At 41.5% G+C, this 9,397-nt stretch overlaps 1 long non-coding RNA gene across 1 annotated transcript; it reads right to left on the bottom strand.

The window, feature by feature from the left end:
- Window positions 1-1,291: 1,291 nt before the first annotated feature.
- On the bottom strand, window positions 1,292-8,836 carry LOC136308701 (uncharacterized). The gene is made up of 3 exons (XR_010726152.1): window positions 8,700-8,836; window positions 8,520-8,630; window positions 1,292-1,899 (listed from the first exon to the last, which is right to left on the bottom strand). It is a non-coding gene; the product is annotated as an uncharacterized lncRNA (long non-coding RNA).
- Between the last annotated feature and the right edge of the window lie 561 nt (window positions 8,837-9,397).

Below are 9,397 nucleotides of genomic sequence, written 5' to 3' on the forward strand. Positions count from 1 at the left end.
TGCTATTTTTTAAATGCTGGTCGTAACACATGAAATGGATCCCACGACGTCCTAGGGGCCCAAGCCGCCCCTCTCTCGTGGCTGTCTCTCCCCTGGTCTGTCCCCTGCATACTGTGAGCTGCTGGAGGGTGGGATGGGCTCACTCCTACCTCAGCACCCCGCTGCCTGGGAAATGGTGGCCAGAGCACAGACGTCCCTTAGTGAATATGGGCTTATGAGTTCACCCATTCCATTCCCACTCGGGTAAACTGAGATGTCCCAAATCACAGAGCTCCCAATCCCGAATTTTTTTCCTATTTGAATGAAGCAAGCTATCTCTCAAGAGGGCACTTTGGTAACAGAGCCACCAGAAGTTTCCAGTTTGGGCGGGAGCACTTCTCTCCCCATGTGGTTTAGAGCAGCAGTTTCCAAACTTTTGGGTCCAAGTAAATCTTTACACTCTTAAAATTAGTAAGGACCCCAAAAAGCCTTGATTTATGTAAGGTTATATATTTATCTATGTATTGTGTATTTATGTTGTTGTGAAAGCTGTGAACTTGGAGGGTATTATGCTACGTGAAATAAGTCGGAGAAAGACAAGGTTCGTATGATCCACCTACATGTGAAATCAAAAAACAAAACAAATAAACGAACACAACAGAAACCAAGTCATGGCTGCCAGGGGGAGGGTGAGGGAGGTGAAGTGGAATAAGAGGAACAAGCTTCCTGTTATAAAATAAGTAAGTCACAAAGATATAAAGCACAGCACAGGGAATACAGTCATAAGCTTATATGGTAACAGATGGTTACTAGATTTATCGTGGTGATCACATCGTAAGGTATATAAATGCTGAATCACTATATGGTACACCTGAAACTAATGTATTTTATGTCAACTATATTTTAATAAAATATAATGTCTTATAGTGATTTTCAATCGAGCAATGAGATGAAAATGTAAGATTAAAACCCTTTTTAAAAATAATGGCTCATGAGTAAATCAAGGAATAACTTCATTACAATTTGAAATAGAAGTGTAATTATTAAGGTATAAAACAAGAAATTTAACCCTAAGCTTCATTTTATTTTTACATTTTCCTATGCCAAATAGGTAAGGGTCTTTCTTATCCCTTTGGTTTTCCTGTTTTGGAGGAGGCGATCTTGATGAAACGCAGTGTGCCCCAAAGGTCGCCTCCACCCTCTCCTGTCTTCCACCACCGGACTTTCCGCCGGACGGGTCTCTTCCGTCACTTTCTCCTGCCCGATCCCCATACATTGGTATGTTTGCTTAGGTTACAAGCCACTGCTGAGTTTTTAGATTTCTTTCAGCACTCAGCCTCCTGGAAGTAGACATTTCTTAGCAGCAATAATATTAATGAAGTAAAACCCATTGTTTATTAGCTGTGCACATACTTTTCTACTCAAATACAAATTTCAATGTTCGGCATCTCCACCAAATAAACTGAGAAAACCTAGACAGTTCAGAGATACCAGCATGCCTCGTGTTGCCAAAGAAAATAAGAAAGACCTGAAAAACTACAGGCTAAAGCATTAGACAGACACATAGATAGAATCAATGTGCTTTTTCTCATGCAAAGAAAAAAAATTAGATGCAAACTTTACATTTAAAACTGCATTGTTCCCCTTTAATCTGGCCACCATCTGAGTGGTGATCTGGATGTTAGAGAAGAGATGAATGGGCGACATTGGCAGGGATTGGAGCTTGGAGATGAATGTGGAAATGTAGAATGGATGTTTCTTTTTCTTGGCTTTGAGTTGACTGTTGTTTCTGTCTGTTTTTAGAACTGATCCGAGAGGACAGGGAAGTCAGTGTGGGCGGCTCGGAGGAGCCTCCCTCTCTACAGCTGCGGCTCAGAGGATTACGGCGCTTCGTCCACAAGGCAACATTGCACAAGTAGCCTTTGAACAAAAGTCATGGATACTATTAATGAGATGGTAATCCTTCATCGAGCTACCTCCCAGTAGTGATTATACTGACATGGGAAGAATATCTAAGTCGTGGAGGCAGCCCACGACAACACTGTGTCATTGTTCACCCCAGGCTTGACCAGGACTAACTTTTACCAGCATCCCTAATGTCACCTTTCCCTCTGGCGCCTCCCCCAAGCCCTGGCCCCAGCTCGCACTCCCACCCCATCATCGTAAAAAAGTGGCAAAGAAATCCCTGATCCTAGATCTTTTTTTAGATTTGTTTTTGCAAGTTCCCACACACAATTAGTGTCGTCTCTAAACTCATGCTGTCAACTGTCTCCAGGAACCATTTCCATCTGAGAACAAGACCACACAAAGGTTAGCTCGGTAGGTCTCGGTGAAGATGTTTTAATTGTCTGACAATAGATTCTTCCATCATTTGACTTGCAAATACTGTCCTCTTGCTCTCAGATAACAGGTTCAGAATTAGAGAATTTGTCAATAAATTTCCAAAATCTCCTTAATTATAATACTGAGATAGCAGTGGTTTCCCCATTTGATGCGACCCAAATACTCTTCTGCCAAGAACAATTTTTGGCTCACTGAACTGTGGAACTCGCCTAAGGGTCAAACCTAATTTACTCATAGATGATTCCCTTAATATAAGGAAAGTGACTTCATGAAGAAGAAATATGTTTATGATTTCTATGGAATTATGTGTGTAGGATAAACATGTTTATGTTAACATTACAAATGACTTAATGTTGAATGTACTTAACAGTAATAAAGAAACTAAACTCTAACCACCATCCTAACCTAATTATCTCTTTTCCAAGGATTAGTAATATTTTAAAGTAACACCATTTCTCTATTACCCAAAATAAATCTACACAAACCAAAAGCTACTATAATTTTATGGACACACTCTCATATTCACAAGACTGCATAGATAATCTTTCTAAACCATATGTTAAGCCATGCTTTAAGCACACAATGAAGTTGTGATATAAAAAATAATCTGATTTTCCTAACAAATATTTCTGGAGAAGACCACTGCTCTAAATCAAATTTTTTTAGTCTTTGCAAAAGAAAATTATTTTGAAAATCACACACAATTTTAGAACTGCCTGCCATCTTTAATGAATATGAGATATATATATACTTAACCAATATATGGCTACAAAGAATAACAAATTGTATATATGAAATATTTTTATTTATTTATCTGTTTTAATTTAGTGATTGATTTTAGAGAAAGAGGAAGGGAGAGAAAGAGCGAGGCAGAAATATTGATCTGTTCCTGTCTGTGCCCCTGACTGGAGATCAAACCCACAACCTTTTATGAAAGGAGACGATGCTCTAACCAGCTATCCAGCCAGGGCTATATAAATATCTTTAAAGGATAATTTCCACTCAATATAAAGGCTCACATAGAATACCATGACAATCTATGAAAAATTTTAGAACCATCAAAATAATGTGCTGTCTTCTTCCATATTAAAATTAATAATCAACTGGTTTTTTTTTTTTTCTTCTTCTTTTTTCATTTTTCTGAAGCTGGAAACAGGGAGAGACAGTCAGACAGACTCCCGCATGCGCCCGACCGGGATCCACCCGGCACGCCCACCATGGGGCGACGCTCTGCCCACCAGGGGGCGATGTTCTGCCCCTCCGGGGCGTCACCATGTTGCAACCAGAGCTACTCTAGCGCCTGAGGCAGCGGCCACAGAGCCATCCCCAGCGCCCGGGCCATCTTTGCTCCAATGGAGCCTTGGCTGCGGGAGGGGAAGAGGAGACAGAGAGGAAGGCGCGGCGGAGGGGTGGAGAAGCAAATGGGCGCTTCTCCTGTGTGCCCTGGCCGGGAATCGAACCCGGGTCCTCCGCACGCTAGGCCGACGCTCTACCGCTGAGCCAACCGGCCAGGGCCTCAACTGGTTATTTTTGAAGCTAGATTTGGGGGAAGATGATGAGGGCCTCTCCATCTGTTCTTCGGACTTTACATACACTGACATAATATATATTTAGATGTTTATATAAGACTGTGGTTTTTTTCTAACTTAAAAATAATAACAAGTAGCCAAAAAGATATGGATTGCTTGGACTATCTGAACCTCTTATCCTTTTTAAGTAGTTATATTTGTGATTTTCATATGGAGGGACCACTGTGGCAACCCCACAGTTACAGAAAACTTCCGAGTGAAGGCCCTAGGATTCTGGTTTCTGTTGTAATTGGCTATACCAATTAATACCGTGTGTCAAATGAAAGCATGGAAGCTTTAGCCTCATTGCATTTACTTATGTCTCTTTTACATCTGGAAGGAAATCATAGCTGAATACCACTATCCCTAAAAAGTACACATAACTTTCATTACCTGAAAAGTATAATGAGAAAAGTATCGGCCTTAGAGCCCAAACATTCAGCCTTGCATTGTAACCTCTTTGAGTCTGCTTTTAAACCTGTAAAATGAAGATAACAATACCTGCCCTGGCCACCTTATTGGCCCATACTAAGGTAAATGATTATTATTCAAATAAAATTTTACCGATACACTGAAGAAATATTTTGTTTGGGGGTTTGTCTGAAGTTCAAAGTTGCACATTTGCTAAAAGAAAATTAGAAGTAAATAGTCTAGTTCATATTTAATCTCAATAAGTTATTCATTTATATTATTCGGCTTTCCTAAATAATTGTCTAGTCTTCAATAAACAATGGGTACGATGATTCATAATTACTCTGTGTGTGTATGTGTATTTTTCTGAAGTGAGAAGTGGTGAGGCAGAGAGACAGACTCCCACATGCACCCAACTGGGATCCACCGGCATGGCCACCAGGGGGCAATGCTCTGCCCATCTGAGGCATTGCTCCTTTGCAGCTGGAGCCATTCTAGCGCCTGAGGTGGAGGCTATGGAGCCATCCTCAGTGCCTGGGCCAACTTTGCTCCAATAGAGCCTTAGCTGCAGAAGGGGAAGAGAGAAACAGAGAGAAAGGACAGGGGGAAGGGTGGAGAAGCAGATGGGCACTTCTCCTGTGTGCCCTGACTGAGAATCAAACCTGGGACTTCCACACGCTAGACTGATGCTCTACCACTGAACTAACCGGCCAGAGCCATAATTACTTTTGCTTAATTTGTTAATTAACTTAAATGTGTAAGGAAATTTTAAGTTTTATATCACATTTTACAGATAGAGAAAGTAAGGCACAGAGACATTAGGAACTGAGTTGAGATCAGACGATGACTAAAATAATTCCTTCCATTATGCCGCCTACTTCAAAAAGATCTGCTGTCTAATACAGTGTTAATAGGGACACATCGCAAGCCACGTAATTTAAAATTTTCAATAGTCAATTTAAAAAGGTTTAAAAAGATAAAATTAATTTTAATAATTTAATTTATGTAACCCAGTATAACCAACATATTATCATTTCAATATGTGATCAATATAAAAATCACTGAGATATTTTAATATTCTTTTTTAATATTAAGTCTTGGAAATCTGCTCTTTTATATGTACATAACATTTCAATTCAGATTTAAATAATAATACTGTAATAATAATAAATGGCGAAAACAGACGTATTTCCTAGACTCTGAATCTTTCACTTCGTGTGATCCACAGCCACACATAACCTTGCTGATAAGGCAGCCAGAACTGCTCCTCGGACCAGAGCGGCAGTGTGGTATTAGGTGTGTGGGTTTTGGAGTCAGCCAGTCTGGGTGTGCCGCTGGCTAGCACCACTGTCTGGGTGACAATGGCAACTTACATTCTGGGCCTCAGGTTGCTTGTATGTGAAATATTTTACTCACAAAACTAGGGGATATTTCAAAAATGAATATGAAGCAATAAAATATCCCTTAATTTTTGTGAGCGGTATATTTAACAGGGTTGTTGAGCTAATGAAATGAGTTAATATTTAGTGCCTGAGAAAGAGTAAGCATTAAATGTTAGCTATTATTATTGCTATTGTCAGAGAACACATAAGAATGAACTCTTGTATCCTCACTCCAACAAAATTTATAAGAAACCGGATATCAGCTTATATAATTTGGTTGAATCACTTAATCTTTCTATATATTCATTTTTTTCCCACATGCAAAGAGGTAGTAAAAATGAGATACATCAAATAGCAGATAAACAAAGGCATTTGTTAATGGTAACAATGAAATTGCAGTCTATTATCTGGTTTTTTTGAATCAAGGATATAAAGAATTAAAAGCACCCTCTCCTGTCATTAACACTTATCCACCCCAAATTGAAGGGATCGGGCCAGGCGGACTTCAGCCCCACCTTTAGCACCCTCTCCCTCACTCTCTGGCCCCTCCCCTTCCCTCCGAGATTGACACTTTGCCCCACGTGACCTTACTCTGCTACCTCTGGGGCGGGGGGTGCCCTTGCAGGTCTCTGCTCCTGTCTCTCTTTCCCTGTAGGCTCCAAATTTTTTTTAATCTTTTTTTTTTCCACTCATTTTCTCAGGCACCTGATCTTGACTTTCTAAGGTGAAAATGCTTAGCAGATTAATTTACCTGAACAAGGTAGCCTTCCCAAATTCTGTTCCGCAGAACACTGGCTGACTCAGCCTGAGGACACCCACGGGATGGGGCCGGCCCTGCCGGCTTCCGGGGCTTCCGGCTTCCGCCTGCCCTGCGGGCTTCCGGCTTCCACGCAGAGCCAGGGTACTGCCGCTGCAGAAGGGAGCCCTGGCCTTTGGCAGCGAGGAGTCAGTAGGAATACCTGTTCCAGTTTCCTGTTCTGGCCTGGCACAGCTCTGAGGTGGGTTCCATACAGTTTCCCAGAGGTCCTCCTCAGCAGGAGGAAGTCCCAAACGCCCACACTAGGAGGAACTGGCTTATGAATGCATCCGGTTTTAATTGACTTTCCTTCACTGCATTCACTTTACCTTACCAGGATTTCCTGGGATCAATGAAATAAACTACTTGTCTTAGGATCTGTTTCTTCTCTTTGGGAGATTCACGACACACACTGGCAATCTCAAAGTCTATGTGAATTCTTTCAGGAAAGGAATTCCTTTCACTTTAATCAATTTCCCAAACTTATTTGGCCATGGTAACCTTTTTAATGGTGAGAGCTTTGCCTGTCCTGTGCAACTAGTATTCCTCTGATACAGTAGTTGGGAAATATTGAACTCAGAATTAAAGTGTTACCTTTCTCAGAGATTTTTTAACAGCTTCTTCCGTGGATCAATATCTTCTGACTCAAAGAACTGGTTCCCTTAAGATGAGAATTTCAGGCTCTATGGTGGGTGCGATGGAAAGTAATTTTGGGGAGGTATGTTTTGTCATGCTCTTAAGTCAATTCAGGTTGGTAACTGTCTGCTCTGCTATCAAGAGACAACAGGAAACGATGGGTGGGTTTCCAGGTTATAGAGTATAGCCATGAGATTTGGAGGACAGTGCACAGATGTACAGGATGAACAGTTACTTCCTGAAACTGCTCTGGAGAAAAGCAGCATCTTTAGGAAGAAGCAGCCTACCTTTCAGGGGTTCAGCTGAAAACATTAGCTATCTGGGACTGCAATATCCCTCCAGGTATCTGAGGAATGAAATAGCCAATACTGATCAGAATTTTAAATACTTGAGCCTTGACCTACTCTGTAAAATCCACAAAAAGATTTTATTTATTTATTTTTTGTATTTTTCTGAAGCTAGCAACGGGGAGAGACAGTCAGACAGACTCCCGCATGCGCCCGACTGGGATCCACCCGGCCCGCCCACCAGGGGCGATGCTCTGACCACCAGGGGGTGATGCTCTGCCCCTCCGGGGCGTCGCTCTGCCACAACCAGAGCCACTCTAGTGCCTGGGGCAGAGGCCAAGGAGCCATCCCCAGCGCCCGGGCCATCTTTGCTCCAATGGAGCCTTGGCTGCGGGAGGGGAAGAGAGAGACAGAGAGGAAGGAGGGGGGGTGGAGAAGCAAATGAGTGCTTCTCCTATGTGCCCTGGCCAGGAATCGAACCCGGGTCCCCCGCACGCCAGGCCAACGCTCTACCGCTGAGCCAACTGGCCAGGGCCCAAAAAGATTTTAGAAAAGAGGAAAACCTTAGGTTCCATGATAGAGAAATGCAAATGAGGAATACTCAGAAGGCATTCTTGCTCTGCTTTAATGCAACCATTGGTAGTATCCGTGTACCTTACTATCCCAGCTGGACTCTTCGGAAGGTAGTGAGAAGTCTTATAACTGGATAGTACTTGGGAGGTAAGTGAGGGAGCAAAACATCAATGCATATGGAAATGTATTACATGAGACTTAAGCAGTAAGTGTCCAGGACCTGACTTTTTCCACTTACACCTATTTTATTCCCAACTCTGCAAACACAGCTTATAATCCTCTCCCTTTGTCATCTCCATGACACTGACCCTTGTCGTGTCCATTTTTCAGATGTTGAGATACTAAATATTTTTACATGAATTACCATGGATCAACGTTAAAAGATTTTTTTTGTTAACATTGCTATTTGAAAATCTTTGTCACTTATATTAATAATGAGAAATTTTTAAATAATCCTAATTCTTTTACGGGCCCATTTTTTCGGTATGAAAACCAACAAGAACAGAAAACTACGAAGGAATGAGAAAACGAGCAAAGGGAATACCGAGAATCAGACATGGCCATGAACCGGAGGTGTCTGACATTTCCATCTTCATCAAGGGGGATTCTGTCAAGTGGCAGCTCACACTCTTCATCGGTAATCTCCACCCCGAACCTGAAACAAACAGCAGTTAGCCTCAGTCACCCCGCAAGTTCACATCTGAGTCACCCGTACCCACAATACCCTAAGCATATGGCTGCCATTAACGCTTTGTTGCCACTGCAGTCCTCAAGATCAAGAGCACCACGTGAACATCAGAGGTTAATCAGGGTTTGATCCCTTCAGCTTTCTCAGGGAAAGAGGTTCTACCGCAGAGTCCCTGCACTGGTGGGGCACAAAAATAGAAATACTGGAGTGTTGAGTTGCGCGTGATTGTCTTCTATAAAAAGTTATTCATTACCCTAAAACACTGGTATCGCTTAAACAAGTTAACTCTGAAAGGGCTTTCAACTGGACTGCTTAGCAGGAAAGAACAGAGGAAAAAGTGCCTTTCGAAAAATAGGTTCCTAATGCTCTTGCAAAGCATTTCATAATGGCTTTAAAGACATTTTGCATACAAATATTTAAAAAGTGGCAGTGTTTATTCATCAGCGAGAAAGTGTTTTCATCTCTCAAGAACAATCAAAACATAATCCTTGAATTACTGGCATAAATAAGAATGACTTAGCAATAATAATGAACAAGGAAGGCATTCATTCATCATTTTGCAAAGCTGATAAAACCCAGCTGACTTTTGGAAAAGAGGGGAATATATTTTCTCTCAGCAATGCAATGAAAGAATGACACAAAAAAGTGGGTTTTTTTTCTACTTTCATTATTACTTCCTTGATAATTACAAAACAAAACATAGACACTATTAAGAATAACGCAACAAACAAAAC

Source organism: Saccopteryx bilineata, chromosome 6 (genome assembly GCF_036850765.1).
Source record: "Saccopteryx bilineata isolate mSacBil1 chromosome 6, mSacBil1_pri_phased_curated, whole genome shotgun sequence".
Lineage (NCBI taxonomy): Eukaryota > Metazoa > Chordata > Mammalia > Chiroptera > Emballonuridae > Saccopteryx > Saccopteryx bilineata.